At 33.6% G+C, this 17,061-nt stretch overlaps 1 protein-coding gene across 1 annotated transcript in view; it reads left to right on the forward strand.

Annotated features, from left to right (window-relative positions):
* TAF3 (TATA-box binding protein associated factor 3) overlaps positions 1–17,061 on the forward strand; it is a 178,853-nt gene that overhangs the window by 14,947 nt on the left and 146,845 nt on the right. The gene's annotated exons all lie outside the window — the stretch shown is intronic.

The raw sequence follows: 17,061 nt of genomic DNA on the forward strand, positions 1-17,061 counted from the left end.
TTTTTTTTTTTAATAATTTATTTGTTTGTTTTATTTTTAGAGAGAGGGGAAAGGAGAAAGAGAGGGAGAGAAACATCACTGTGTGGTTGCCTCTCACTTGCGCCCCCAACTGGGGACCTGACATGCAACATAGTAATGCGCCCTGACTGGGAATCGAACCAGCGACACTTGGCTTGCAGGCTGACGCTCAATCCACTGAGCCACAGCAGCCAGGGCTGGAAATATTACTGTTTATAATCCGCTATGGGAAGTCAGTCTCTAAACCCCTATTCCCTGATAACATTGTTTTTGATCTTAGAAACTTACATTTTTTACAACTTCTCTAAACATATACTTATTTACTCAAAAAAAAAGCATTTCAATATCAACATTATCAAAGGAGGGTTTCTTGAGCAGACCTGATTGAAAAGAACTCTATTTTCTCTTACAGGCAGGTTATGGATAAGTAAGCCTGGAATTTCCTTGTTTGCTACTGTCATTAAATATAATTTATTAAGCTTCTTATATATCTTTATGAAAGCCGTGCTAAGTACTAAGTCCATGATATATCTTCTTGTACTTTAAGAATAATCTTTTTGTGACTCTGAAATTTTTAGCTGAAAGGCACTTAGAAGCACACAAAATTTGGAGTTGTGCTAAGAAAACATGAATGGTAACCAATTGCGAGGAGGAAACTAAAGGGAAGACATTAACACATGAATAACTGGCACATCAATGATTCTCAGAATGATACACAGTGATTATGAGTTTTCTATCAGTGTATTAGATGGTGATAAAGTTTAATGACCAGACTTATGTGCATTATCAAGTGGCATGTGTTGAGCTGGAACTACTATCTTCTCCATTTAAAAAATTTCAGCCCATGTTTACTCTGCCCTTTGAAGCTTTTGAAATCTGAATATTTTGTAATTTGCATGTCTTTCTGTCTCCTATTATATCTCCTGTTTAATAGTTAAACTGATTTCTTTCTGGTCTTTTTAATAATGTGGGCTCAGATGGATATTTGATTAATCTTAATCTTTGATTTGTGCATAGGCTTATATTTGGTCCATACATAACCTTCATTTATTTATTTAGAGAGTTATTTAATTATCTTTTTATAAATAAGGTCTAACGAACTCACTACTCAAAACCAAGGCTAGGACTTTGATAATAATCTGCACTTACCCATTTGATCCCTCTTGCTTTATTTTTATAGCATACAAATAATGCTCAATAAAATTCTCTCAAAGTGATATGGTTATCATGTTTAAATACTGCCAAGGAAATGTAATTAAGATATTATATTTATAGTGGGAAGTGAAGGAGTATGAAAAACTTAGTGATTTTAGATACTGACTTATGCCTGAAATTACTAGAGTAAAATTTTGAGTTTCTCTTCTGCAATATTTGAAAAAAAGAAGATTCTTATTTTTTTTGACTTTTTATGCAATATAAGTTATAAACATTTAAAATGGAAAATAGCCCTGACTGGTGTGGCTCAGTTGGTTGGGTATCATCCTGCAAAGTGAAAGGCCACTGGTTTGATTCCCGGTCAGGGCACATGCCTGGGTTGTGGGTTCAGCCCCCATCATGGCACATAAGAGAGGCAACCAGTCGACGTTTCTCTCTCACATTAATATTTATCTCCCTCTCTTTCTCTCTCCCTTTCCCTCTTTCTAAAAATAAATACATAAAGTCTTTAAAAAGGAAAATAACATTAAACTTGAACACTGTTCTTTTTAGATAGCACTTATGGACACTTTAAGCATTAGAAATTTGCTGTTTTATAAGCCATGCATATGATTCGTAAGTATGCAATAAATAGGCAGAACAGTAAGATGTTTATCAAAACCTTTGCCCTGTTCAGGATAAAGGATATAAAATGCAATCCTATGGTTACCATTTTAAAAATATAGCCACACAAGTCAACTTAATAAATCATTACAGTCTGAAATTTATTTTTTCATGGGTCCAGGTCCAGCATGTTAGACAGTTCCTAGTCTTCTGGTTAGTGGTGCGAAGTGAGGTACAGACATGAACAACTTTGATAATAACACCTGTTGCCAAGTTCATTATTTTCTTTTTATTTCCTCAAGAGCCACATGTGAGATGCCTGACTTTAGTCATAAAATATTATTGGCAAAGTACTGTCACGGGACTACCATCTTATCAACCCTTCAATTTGGTTCATGTCAAAAAAGCATTTGAATGTCTTCTCTATGATGGTGAGTGTGTAAGAATAGAAAGACTTAACTACAGATAAAAGGAAAAGAAAAAGAATAGAAGGACTAAAGGGACAATAGGCTATAGTAGAAAAAACATAGGCTTCATGGAGCCATTCAGACAGAACTCAACTAGTTACTTAGTTTATAGTCTTATCAAGTTACTTCAGCTTTCTGAACCTTATATTTATCATCTATAAAGTATATATAATAATACATAATTTTTTAATTAAAAAAAAGAACAAGCTCATAAAGAATAAATTTGTGGTTGCCAGAGGTGGAGGTGGCGGGGGAGGAATGGGTGAGATGGGTGAAGGGGGTCAAGTGATATAACTTTCAGTGACAAAAAAATGTCATGGGATACAATGTACAACACGGTGACTGTAGTTAATAACACTGCGTTGCTTTTCTGAAAGTTGCCAAGTGTATATCCCTGACACTTCAGTTTCTTTACACCCCTCTCTTTTTTCATTTTACATTTTTTAAAAGTCACTTTCAGTCTACAGCTCCCCATCTACCAACCCTGCCCTGCCAAATCCCTTTTTCTTCCAATGTATTTGTTGAAGAATCTGGGTGGTTTGACTTATAGGATTGCCACAGTCTGAGTTTTACTGACTCTGTACTCATAGTACAATAAATGTGTTTCTTGCAAATTGGCAGCAAGAATCTGAGGCTGGATCAGACTCTCGTTCAATACCTTTGGCAAGATATATGCAGTGTTGTGTTCTTTCACCAGGAAAGTCATGTCTGGTTTTCACTTTTTTTTTTTTTTTTTTTACACATATTAGCAGTATTTACACTCAGTGCCTAGATCCATTATTTAGGGGTTGCGAGGTAGTGATATTCCATCATTTTGTTTATATTTCATTCTTTAGTTGGAATAATTATATGAAGAAATCCTTTCCCTCATTTAATATTGAGTTGCTTAGTGACACAATTCATACAGAGAAAGGAAGAGACATGCTTGATTCTTTGATTTTATATAACCAGTTTTTTAGATAATGAGTTGGTTCTTGGTCATACATAGGTAACTAACTAGTTATACACAACTGCAACTCAGATTGTTCCATCTTTGGCCAGAGGCAGCTTCTTCAGTCTGACTTCTGAGTCTTTGACAAGATGCTAGTAGTCTTTGATAGAGCCCTTGCTATCTAGTGTATCAAATTGTTCTAGGCTCATCTTCTGTATTCTTGTTCTGCACTTGAAATCAATCCTTTTTCCAAGAAACCCTGGCTTCTTGGGAAATGGCATTTCAAGCCCACAATCTCGGTGCTTGGGTACTCATTACAACTGGGTTGTCATTGTTTCTAGGCAATAGTAATTAAATGTTTATACTTAAAAACATACATATAGATACATGTGGATAGATAGAAAACAACTAATGTAACTCATGAGTTTATACAGCTATTTCTAATTTAAATTCAACCAAGGGATTTTATTTTATGTTACATCAGTAAATATTTTTGTCCATAACAATAATTCTGGTTCCCAGGGATACAAAAGATGATAAAACATTTCATAATTACTCATTTGCCATATCCTAGATTACACATACAATATTAATACTTTCTTGTTCATGATTACTGAAGCTGGTAAAAAAAATTATTTCTTGCTTATTTTATTCACCCCAATTTTTTATGATTGTCCCATGTGCCCATTGTTATATAGCTACTTTGAGTTCAGTCACCTCATTTCTGAATTTTTCTAATTTTGATTTATCTTCTTTAATTTCTTTTAAACCATTTTAAAATAGAATGTTACAGTTTTCACCTGTTTTTTGACTCTGTTTTTCATATGCTTTCATTGTCTGTAGGGTTGTTATTTTGGTATTTAATCTTTTTGTTGCAGAAATTATATATATCAATATAGTTTTTCTGAAAATCTAGAAGGAAGTTCAGGAGTTCAGTGTAGTTCTTCTAATTGTATAGTGCTCCCTCTTTTGTTTTTGTGTGTTGTTCAAAAATAGGGTAGCTTTCTGAGATTGTTCTATTTTCCACCAATTTTGTCTGAATCTTCTCTTTCCTTAAATGCTTTTTTTTTGTTTGTTTTTTGTTTCTGTTTTGTTTTGTTTTGCTTTTCTGCTCAGTTGTGTTTCTAGTCTCAGCAAGTTTTTTTTCAGTGGGCTCTGTCCTAGAGTGAGTAGCAACGGGTCAGCTTTGAAAGTTCAGTGGCATGACACTTCCCTCTCTGTAGATCTCACCCCCACACCCTAGCCCCTGTTACTCACCCATCCTGGAAGTAGCCAGACACTTCTCAGCCTCAGCCACGCTTCTCACATGGCCTGCCAGGCTTTCAGTGAATACCTGTTGGCTTTTTGAGGTTCTCCTCTTTTGGGCCAGTGTTGCCGTTGCTTCTCAACACTTGCCCCTGTACCAGATGGGTAGTACTTGGGTCTTGTTGCTATCGGTGGTCACACGCTTGTATTTTGGCATTGATACATATACTTTGTTACCTTATTATGTTAATTGCTCTATTTTTATGTGACCATTTGGGGAGATACAAAAGCTGCATTGCCATACCTCCCACTTTCTTCCAGGATTTCCTTTGTTGCATCTTCTTGCATTTATCACTATTGGGTGGGTACTCCTTGAAACCACTTTTTTTCAGTGACATCATACTCTCTTAATTCTCCTTATGTGACTAATTCATTTTCTGTGCCTTTTATGTGCTCATCTTCTATGGCTCTTCTACCTCTAAAATGTTTGTGCTCCCAAATTTTATCCTTGATCTTCTGTTTTTCTCACTGTACTCAGTTTCTGTGTGTGATCTTCTGTATCCTCATGGTTTCAACTCATTTGAGTACTGATGACTCCCCAAACTGTATCTCCACAGTACACTTTTTAGTTTCTATATCCAGTTGTCAGTGGGCTTTTTCCACATTTCCCATAGGCGCCTCAAATTGGTATGTCAAAAGCTACATGCATTATATTACCCCTAATATCCCTGTATTATCTATTTTAGTTGGTAGCACCATCTAATGCCCAGTCACTCAAGCTAGAAAAGTGAGTTTTCTTTGATCCCTTTCCTCATTCTGCTTCTTCATTCCCCATAACCAATTCAGCTAAGTTGGTTTCCTAAAAATTTCTCAAATTCTCCCCACCATTCCCTTTCTTTAAATTTTCATCTCTTGTCTGAATTATCCTTCCACGATAAACTGTTAAGAAGCAAGTATATTCCAGAGTATAAAACACTTCATTAGCTTTCTCTACAGTGAGCAACCATTTTTTGTCAAGGAAAACCAAACATTTCTATAGAGATTAATTTCTTTTTTTCATTCAAAATACAAATAGCTTTATTTATTCTAGAGAAAAGATATTTATTCTTATGACTGTGATTGCTTACTAAATGAATAGAAGAATGTTATTGATGAAATTTGCACTGCTTTTTAGTCACTAAAATATTAATAATGTGTTCATTTGAAAATAGGAGTATAAAATAGACTTTCAGATCATTTGTCCTTTATATCACATAGTATTTTCATTAGTATTATCTCATTAATCTTGAAACAACCCCTAAAGGCAGATGCTATTATCATTTCCACTTTACAGAAGGAGTAATGAAAGTTTAAAAAAAAAAGGGGGGGATGAATTAACTTGCATTGTGTTACATTATAAATTAGGAGCTGAGCCGAATTAGGATAGTTGATTTCATTCAGTGCTGCATGTCGGATCCCCACTATGTGTCGAGTCCTACACAAGGAACAGAAATTGAAGGTAGAGGCATGAATAAGATGTCCTTCCCTCCTCACTTTTGGCCTTTCTGTGGTTGTTGGAAATCTCTGCATGGGCAGGACATTCCTAAGTAGAGTAGTACCATCATCTAGCCAGTCTTCTTAATGCACAGGCTAGCAGAATGCCTCTGGGCCCCAATTTCAGCTTCACACTCAGCTCCTCCCTTGACCCTCTCAGATACTTTCCTCTTAAGACCTTCCAGGGCTGGAGGGCAAGAGTCTGGGCAAAGTATTCTGTGTACCCAGGGTAGTAGCCTGGAGTCGTTGCGTTGTTTGTTTGTTTGTTTTTCTTAATCCTACAATATCCAAGCCATGAGGGCTGATTTGTGGTGACTGACCTATCATGGTGAGTACCAATTTATTTTGTGTACCTATAGGGCCCTCCTGATGAGAGTACTGCCTATATTTACATATTAATTTTCTGCCCCTGGTTGCTTCAGGCTTTATTCTCTAGAATCATTAACTTGCTTATGTATTTGCAAAAGAACTATGTGCCTCCATATCTTTACTTAGGCTGATTTAGTGTCCCCCACCTTTGGGCATTCATATGGTATATAGGGTGGGGCAAAAGTAGGTTTACAGTTGTATTATTATTTATGAATTACTGTATTGTTTTCCATAGGAACAACTGTAAACCTACTTTTGCCCTACCCTGTATATCTCTGTCATCACACTTAATATATTTTGTTATAATTCTTAGCTTTATTTGTCTCCAGAACTTACATTGGTCCTGCTTCCTCTTTAAATCCTACACTCTTTATTTTACCTTTTACACAAAACCTAAGTCCTATTACTCTGCCTCAGTGATTTTCAACCCGTGTGCCAAGCGTATCGATGTACTACAAAGAGGCCCACTGGTGTGCCACCAGGGTTTTTAAAACATGCACTACCTGACTATTTAGTCAGGGGCACTGACCTCTTTTCCCTTAGATTGTCAAGTAAAAGAATGACAATAGCCAATACAGCAATAACTGTGATGTGAATGAACCAAAATTTTACCTTTCTTTTTTGGCAGATCGGCAAAAAATGTATTTTGGGGTGTGCCTCAGAATTTTAGTCATTAGTTTATTTGTGCCATGGAATGAGAAGGTTGAAAGTCGCTGTTCTACCTGACTGCTATCCTTAGGGAAATTTGTTCAGAATTTTGGGGAAGCAGTCTCAAAAAGTAGCTTATCCTAAAGTAACACAGCTGTTGTTAGGTGATAAAGATGGCAGTTGAGTTCTCAGTTTCTTAGTCTTAGCCTAGTATTCTTTGCATTGTTCAGTACCATAGTATTTATTCTTCTAGTACAGGTGCAAAAACAGAAGGGTTTATCTTGTGACACAGTTTTTTTCTTTTTCTTTCAAATTGACTTTTTGAATACAGTTTCTTTTTTAAAAATCATGTTTTGATAACATCTTATTAGATTCTTTTACTTATGTTAGTTTTTCTGCTTATTGTTATCCTTTGAAATGATTTCTTACCTACAGCATACAGATTAAATTAAATAATTTTAAAACACAGCATCTCTTGCTTTTCTACCAAAATTAACCATTTAGTATGGGTGTGTACTTTTCAAAATAGAGATTAAAAGTACAAGCATACACAGATTTGACAGACTAATTTATAGTGGACTTTGTCAAAATTCTCTTCCCTTCTGAATTTTTTTTCTTTTTAACCTGTCTGGATTTGTAAAAATAAGAATACATTTTCAATGTCATAATAAAATAGATTTTATGTTTCTTAAGCAGCAAGTAATCTTATCAAATGCCTTAGAGAAATCGTTTTAATGTTTATTTACCACAATCACCAAATTTGTCAGTTTCCCTCTCTAGGAATCAGATTGGAAAAAGGATTTTGTTACCTTTTTCCAAATTTTAAAATTTCCAGAAATTTAACACTTCTTCTATCCAGTTATATTTCTTATAAAATTTCTTGCCTCTCTGTTTGTGTGTGTGTGTGTGTGTGTGTGTGTTTAGGGAGGGAGGTCAAGGAATAGTAGGGCAATAGATATTACATGGCTGACTTGGCATAAGACCCTGAAGTTAGTGCTTTTGTTGTTAAGTTAGGATTTATCCTGTCTTGTTTTCCTAAATTTGAGTCTTATTTGGGATAGTGCAGTAATTGTATTTTTCTTAAATAATTACCTGCTGTGGCTACATAGAGCTTTCCTATTTCAGAAGATATCATTATTTGCTTCATTTACAGTGGTTATTTATGCCATTGGTGCTAAAGGGAACTTCAACATCATTTCTTCATTTATTTATCAAGTAGTTATGGAGAACCTATTGTGTGCAAGCACACAGTTTATTTCTGGAGATACAGAAGTGGACATAAAAAAAGGTTGTCTTTGCCTTCCTAGAGCTTCCAATCTGTATGAAAAAAATGTTTAGATAATATTTATATGTGAGTTAAAATTACAATATGGAATATTTACTTAATATGCATTAAGGATGAGGAAATCAATGGATTTTTTTAATAGGGTAAGATAATTAGATTAATAAATTCTGATGGTAATGAGTTTGGATGGACTCAAGAGAGAGGAGACCATTGGAAGTGTTGATAGAACTTGTTGCAGTCCTCTGGGGAGAGATGATGGGAAGTGACGTAGAGGAAGGACCAGAAACGGAAGACAGGATTTGGTGATGAAGAAGTTGTCTAGAATATACTAGAGAGTAGCCAAGGTTTCCGGTTTGGGAGACTGGGTAGGAAATTATCTAAATATCCAGATCTTAACAGATTGGATTGATCTGGAACTAAAATTTAGAATATACCTTATATCCTTCAGGTAATGCTTTATTTATTTTTAAAAAACAGTAATCAGGTACAGTTCAAGATTACCCTGTCTGGCATGGACCTGGGACACAGGGCCTACTTTTTTGCTTGTTAAGGGCAGCAATTGCACTTGCTTTAGAAAAGGCCAGGTTTACTTGTTGTTGTTGTTGTTGTTACTAGTTTACGTACAGAGTGCCCCTCTATGTCAGGTGCCATGCTCCACATTCGGGGTGCAGAGGCTGTCCTTTCATTGACCTCAGGGTGTAGTGAGTATATCAGAAGATGGCCCTGCTTGTCCTTGTTGGATACTGAATTAATATTCTTTGATTTCTTAGAACAGAAATTGCTTGAAAACACCTAACATTAGTTTTGTTATAGAAGATTAAACATTAACCTTTAGTTTATTAGTTTAGGGCTTTAAGTTATATTTAACATTTGTATAGTGACTGATGCCTGATGCTGACATTGGTAATGTGATATTTGACTACCAAAAATTTATACCTTGGTATTTCATTGAACTATGACAATTTAAAACCTTTTTTTTGTTTTTTTTTAACTTTCTCCCAAATGTAGTATCTCTACTCTTCCCCTCCCAAGCCCCCATTTCCTCATTTGTAAAATGAAAATAATAGCCTCCTTGGGATTGTTGTTATAACTGAATGAGATAAATGTTACCTATATTATTATAGGTCTTTTGGGTTGGTCTTCTGAGAGGAAGCCTACCTTCACAATTTGTCCCTGAAACTCTCATTGCCAAGTATAATGGTTGTCATACCATTATATCCTGAAAACACACTTATAGTATAATAAATGTACACATTTGTAATAATGCCAACTCTAATTCTAATGTGGAAATTCTGACATGGTGTGTGAAGTGCTATGGCACAAAGAAGGACTCAGTTCTCCTCTACTTGGGGTATTTTCCTGCATTCTGGTTAAGTGAGGTACACCTCCAGCTGACTCACACCTCGAAGACCATAGCATGTAACTGAAAGCTGTATAACATTGATTAGTTTTGAGAGAAGTAAATTGAAGATATATGTGAATATACAAGTTGTGTTGACCAGATCTTTACAATTAATTACCTTTCAAATTTCTGTCTCTTCCATTGTTTTTTGGTGATGGACTTTCGTTTAACTGGTCACATTTAGTAACTTAAAATCAACTTTTTCTAACCTTTAGACATACTGAAGAATTTTTGTTTTAGATAAAACATAAGTATAGTTATTTGCATCTAATTTTACCACAGGAAAGAAGCAATTATTTTCTTTTTCTTGTGAGCACTGTGATGTTATGTTACAGTGTTGAATGATTCATATTTTGTTCTAATATAGTGCATGTGCAAAATTGACACTCTAAATTGATTATTTCTCATTAATCAGACTTGGTTCAAATTTATAATTCATTTTTATTAACTGTTATGTATGTAGTAAAAATATAATGCTTAAATATACTCTGCTAGTTAGTAATATTTAATTATCATTGTTTTATTCTTGCTGGAGACTTCAAATTCTGCAGTGTAAAAAACAAAATTTTTTTTTTTTTAGTGTGGAAGTGATTACAGTTCAGTAGGTGGCACTCTTCCCTTTTCTGTTAGTATTAATGAATATCCAATTAAATACCAAAAAATGTTTTGGAAGTCTTAGAAAAAACATACAACTTAAACTACTGCTGACTTGTTATTGAAAGAATGATACAATTTTAATAATTTAGCTTCTGTGTAACTTTGTTATAACAGTTACATATGAATATATTTAATATTTATTTTCCTTAAGGAAACTTTTGTACCTAGAACAGAATACCTTTTGTCATCTAGCAAAAGCTTTATATTATCCTTTCTTAAACTCTAGATAGTCTTTTAAAATATTTGAAATTATTATCCATTAGTATCTACTTTTCCAGTTTTGATTTTTAAACATTATCTTCAAAGTCCAATTAGAAGATAGTTTTTAAATGAATACATTTTTTGCATTCTAACATAAGTTTTCCTTATTTTTTAGTGTTGAAATGGTTAATACAATTTTCTTTTACTCTTTTTATTCAACATTATATATGTTCTTCTTTTTAATCATAACATTTTTGTTTTCTCTTTGTTCCTATGTATTTTATATTTACTATTTTTAAAGATTGTACTATAATTTACTTAGCTATTCTCTTATTTTTGGACACTTTTAATGTTTTTAAGTGTTATAATGTTGCATCAAATATTTTTGTGCATATTTTTCTTTCTTATGATAAATTCCCAGGGTTGGAGTTTTTAGATCAAAAGTATAAACACATGGCTTTTGACATGTATTACACATTGCTTTCCAAAAGAATTATATCATTTTACAGTGCCATAATGAATGTATGATTATACCAATATCTTAGCAGTCTCACTGGAATTGAATTTCAAAGTGTTTTTTGTTTGTTTGTTTTTTTAACAAACCTAGATTAAACACATTTCAAGGGGAACATTTTGTTTTAAATTTCTTAGTTGAAATTTGGGAACTTAAAAAGAACTCCTACCAGAATAGAACCATTATTATTATTATTGTGACATAGTCCTCCAAGTCTGTTTGTGTGTGCATATGTGCATGCATGTACATATAAGCCACTTTTGACCTAGTTTAATTATGGTATATAACTTTATATACTGCACTTTTTCATTTAAATAGTTCAGCTTCTATATGCTAGTCATTAAATAACTTGTATTTGCTAGACAGTGTTAGGTGTAGAAGTGAACAGGAAATGAATAAAATGGACTTAAAAGTATTTGGTTTGGGTGGTGCTGTTAGTTATAAGAGTGTGTGCATAAGCAAGAATATGTTTGGAGTAGGTTGGTAGTATAGAGATAATGCAAGTTTGTAAGATATTTTGACTTAAAATACCTACATAGTGAATATCTGTTATGAGTATATGCCTCATAGAAGTTAGGTATTGTACGATAGAGTGATGATTGAGGTGTCTCATTAGAAATAAAGAATATTATTCCATGTTGCTATATAGCCTTTATAACCCTCATTTTAGATGGCTGTATAATAGGCCATCCCTTAGTTTTGACATTTAGGCCTCTTCTAATTTCTAACTTATATGAATACCACAGCAATAAAAACTTTATTCATATAGTTTACTCAGTATTTCAGATTATTTCTTATAACAGTTTAAAAGTTTGATTACTGTGTTAAGAGAATATGAAGTTTTTAAAAATATTTTTTGATAACATTCCTTTCAAAAGTGTTCATTGAGCCTTGGCTGGTGTGGCTCAGTGGATTGAGTGCTGGCCTGCAAACCAAAAGGTCACAGGTTCAATTCCCAGTTGGAACACATGCCAGGGTTGCAGGCCAGGTCTTTAGTTGGGGGCATGCAGATGCATCTGATCGATATTTCTCTCCCCCTCTTTCTCCCTCCCTTCCCCTCTCTCTAAAAGTAAATAAATACAATAAAATCTTTTTTTAAGCATTAATGACAGTACCATTAGTAATGTATTCATTCTATTCTTTCATTTAAACAGTGTTTCTAATTTAATAGATGGCTTTATTTGCATTTTTATATTAAAATTTTCTGGTACTAACATTTAACATAATTTGAGTTAGAGTTCATGGGCTCCAATTTTTTTTTTTGAGTTTTGTTTGTAAGCATTTTTTACTATTTGAAAGCATTGGCATTTTATGATTTTCATTCTTTCTTAGAGGCTTTCAAGGAGAGAACATTTACTTTTTTAAAAAATTGAATAAAACTCAGTTTGTGTTGTCATTACCCTGTGGATCCATTGAATCTTTTTATAAATCTAAGTTACATTTTGGGATCTTATGGATCATATTTCCCTATAGCTTGAAACATTTTGCTATTTTATCATTATAGGAATTATTATTACTCATCATTACTCATTAATTATTCCCAACTATTTTAAATAAGACTAAAATAATAAAATAGAAGAATGGTGAAATCTCCTAGATAAGGATGATTCACTAGTGAAAGAAATTTTCACCCTTGATCTTTTAAATTGTGGCACCAGAGTATTCTAGTTCAATAACATATTAAAGAAGACTGGAAACACTGGTGTTTTAGTCTACTTTTAGATTTTATTGAACATAGTGAAAATGTAGAATTTTTCATTTTCCACGTATAATGGAAAAGAGAAAAACTTACATGTTTCACAATTATTGGGCATATATAAAATAAATGCAAAGAGATTGCTACATTTCTGGATGATGATGATAATAATGGCGAAGAAGAAATTGGTCATATAAATGAAATTTCAAACTCTGGGTCTTCAAATGACAACATTCTAGGTGAATTTTCTTCAGCTTAAAATTGATAAGTGAACAGAACTTCTCAGGACAAACAAGAAATATGGTGTTCTCATTTAGTGGGTCATTCAAAGGAAGGCCTTCATTATGCCACAATATTTTTATGACAAGATCCTAGACCATCCCATTTTGCTAAAAGGATGTGTGATAATATTTTTTCATATTTTATGCTTGTACACCAAAATTTACATGATGTAAAGGGCTTGCTATGTTTAAATTCCTGTTACAGTTTCTAATAAAATTGTTTTCACTATCCTTTTATTCATACTTCTGTAAATGATTTAAAAATATAAAAGTTCCATTTGACCCAGATGTCAAATGTTAATGCCCATTTTTCTTGGTATATTGAGGGTTAAAGTAAAAAAAAAAAAAAAAAAAAGATTTAATAGCATTATTACATTTTTAACACTTTTTTTTAGTGTGCAATCCTAATTGTGTCTGACACACAATTGGGAATAGTTAGAAGGAAATAGTAGTTCTGGACCAATCAGCAATGGAATGAAAAACTCAGGAAGTCCTATGCCATGGTAAAGGAGAAAAACTCACTTTTCATTTCCTTTCATGTAACAGTGTGTTCAGATTAACTTTAAAGGAGACTGAGATGTAGGTCGGAAGATTTTGTCTGCAATTGGGTATTACCTGTGTGTGGAGCCCATCTCAGCAGGCATCTCGTCATCAACTAACAAACCTTTCCAGGTCCCTTGATAGCTGCTGGGTATCCTATTGCAAGTTAAATATGTAACAGGGATACACTTAGTTTTGCATTAAAGGATTTCTTAAAGTTCAACTTCAAATGAAGTTGTTAGTGTAGTCATTTTTAGTAAAGCTGGCTTTGTTGGGAAGGAAAGGAGAGCTAGAACTGTTCTCTGTGGTATTAAGAAAAATGCTTTGGGAAAATAAAAAGTGGCATAAAATTCTGTACTTTTACATATCTATATGGTACATATCATAAGTCTTATAAATTATATATAATTGTTGAGCCAAGTGGTATTCAACCTACTGTGGCATTAGGGCCTATCAGTAAACATGGCTTTTTAATAGATATTAAATGTTTCAACAAATGTTTCATAGCAGGGTTTTGGGGACTTTACTTTTTTCTACTTTGCCTTTCTAAATTTTAAAACCAAAAAGAAATTACACATGGTGAGTTTATATCACACCTTGAGGAACAGGAGGCTAAATTCTGGATTTGATGAACTTAGTAAACAGCAATACTTACGTACCCTGACTAGGTGTCACACACTCATATAAGGGCTTTACACAAAGCAACTCACTTAATTCTGATAACCCTGTGAGTTAAGTACTGTTACTATCCTCATTCTATACATGAGCAAACTGAGGTATAAGGGTGATAAATAACTTTTAAGGTTACACACTAGTAATTAGGGACCCAGGATTTCAACCCAGGCATTCTAACTCCAAACAACAAATTTTTAAAAAATTACTGTGCTAATTTTTAAACATTATTGCCATAAGTAATATTCCCATTTATAAGGCATTGTCTTAGTGATTCAAAGTTCCATAGAACCACTGACATCATTTGGATACTTTATGCCACTGATTTTACCCTGTAGATCTCAGACTTATGCAAAGACCTAGGGTTAATGCATGTAACATGTATATTGCATAAGTATTATATATAGACTAAACCCAAAAAACCTTAATATGTATATATGTTTATGTAAAGTTATTTTAAATGTGTGTAACAGTTGTTCATAGCATACAAAATAATTTAGTATTGCTTAGTTCATAGCTTTCTGTTACTATTTGTTTTTCTAATTAACATCTACTAGAATTAATACTGTTGTAGAGGTTCATGAAATCTTTTGATGTTGAAAAGGGGGTATTATTTATTAAAAATTGTTGGGAATCATTGAGTGACATAATACAGGATCTGCTGAACATGTGGATCCCTGTCTCCTGATAAATTCTCTTTGATGGGCCAGAGTAAGTTGCTCAGCTAACAATAACAAAACTGTTATTTTCTGTTCTCAGTGATATATTATATATTAAATCTTTACTGCATTTTCATCAAGATGCACACATGCAGTTACTACACTTTTCATTGATTTGTTCTCATGAATGAGAGCATTTATTTTATTTTGGAATTGATAGGACAACTCATGCTGTCAATCTGGGGAAGTCATGTATGGGAGACAAAATGAATACCGTATGTAAAGTTAAAGTTAAAAATTGATATTATTTAAAAAATATTAGACTTATAATACATATTCTGGTATTTAAGAGATAAAAATTAGGATTTCAGAGTTATTTTCCAGTTCCAATGATTGGTTTTGTCTCTCTTCCTCCCCATCCCTCTCTTTCCCTTTCCCTTTTATATTTACATATTTGTTGAAGAAGCTAGTTGTTTGTCCTGTGGAGTTTTTTATAGTCTGAGTTTCGCTTATTGCATTCTAATGGTTTTGTTTTACATGGTCCTCTATACATCCTGTAAATTGATTGTTGGATTTAAAAGCTTGATCAGTCATGTTTGATTGTTTTGGCAACACTGTTACATAGTTGGAGATGTGTACTTCCACGAGGGGACACATAGTGAGTGTGTGTGTGTGTGTGTGTGTGTGTGTGTGTGTGTAGTTTTATTAAAATTGAACCATTAAGCCCTAGCTGTTGTGGCTCAGTGGATTGAGTGCCGCTGGCCCCCAGGTTGTGGGCATTGGAAAGGGAACTGATTCATGTTTCTCTCCCTCTCTTTCTCCCTCCTTCTCTCTGTCTCTCTGTCTCTCTCTCTCTCTCTCAAAATAAATAAATCAATTTTTTTTAATTGAATCATTAAGTCAACAGCAGTTGCAAAATAATGACACTAATTCTAATCTTCTTTCTTCTTATTTTCGTTAGAGTACTTCTATAAAGAAAAACTTCCCTTCACCTACTGTTTGGTTACCTAGTCGGTACATTTTATATATGAACGACTGGATTAATGTTTGATCTATTTTCTTTGTTAGTTTTTTAAAGTAATAAATTAGTTCACTAGTTTCTTTCAGCAGTCACTAACTAGTTGTGCATGTGTTTTTTCTAAGTGTCATTAGGAACTCATGGATTTCAACAAATATGAGCGGTGTCAATCCGTTACAGTTACTATTATACTTATTGGTGTTCAGATTGTCCTGTTTTTGGCACATGGGTCCAGTGGTATGCTGGTGTTGGCTCATACCCACTCGTGAGATACGATTGTTAATTTTTTAATTGATTTTAGAGAGGGAGAGAGAAACATTGATTTGTTGTTTCACTTATTTATGTATTCAGTGGTTGATTCTTGTATGTGCCCTGACTAGGGATCAAACCCGCAACCTTAGCATGTTGGGACGTTGCTCTAACCAACTGAGCTACCCAGCCACGCCTAAACATTTTTAAATACAGTATTCAAAGAGCTTGTGGGTTGTTTGTTTAACACAGCTTTTATTAAAAATTAAATCATACAAACTTACAATTACATAAATTGTATTAAAAACAAAGGTACTCAAAACTCATCCTAGTTATTTTATTCCTGAAGTTAAAGTTATTATATCTGTATGAAGGAATACAGTATAGCTATATGCTACTGTACATCTCCCAGTTCCACATTCAGGGACATCACACTGGTAGTTTGAAATCAGTGATGGTGGGAGTACTTACCTCACAGAAATCAGCAAATGCTGTAGATCGGGACGTGATTTGTTGTTGTTTTTAATTGATTTTAGAAAGACAAAGGAAGGGGGAGAGAGATAAAAAGAAAGAGGGAAAATCAACTTCTTGTTCCACTCATTTATGCATTCATTGGTTGATTCTTGTATGTACCCTGACCAGGAATCAAACCCGCAACCTTGCATATCGGGACGATGCTCTAACCAACTGAGCACCTAGCCAGGGTTTGATTTTCTGTTTTGTTAATTGTCTAGACTTAAGAAAGTGATAGTGAAAAATGTTGGAAATGTAGATTAAACTTCAGAATGTGTAGTACCTGTAGCTGTTCCATTGTAAACAGTACCAAAAACGTGAGGAAATATTCTTTCAGTATTCTGAAACTATTATATATGACTTAGCTAAGAAGTAACTCACATAGTTGACAAACAAATGAAGTTT

This window comes from Furipterus horrens, unplaced genomic scaffold (genome assembly GCF_987537825.1).
Source record: "Furipterus horrens unplaced genomic scaffold, mFurHor1.1.pri manual_scaffold_2, whole genome shotgun sequence".
NCBI lineage: Eukaryota > Metazoa > Chordata > Mammalia > Chiroptera > Furipteridae > Furipterus > Furipterus horrens.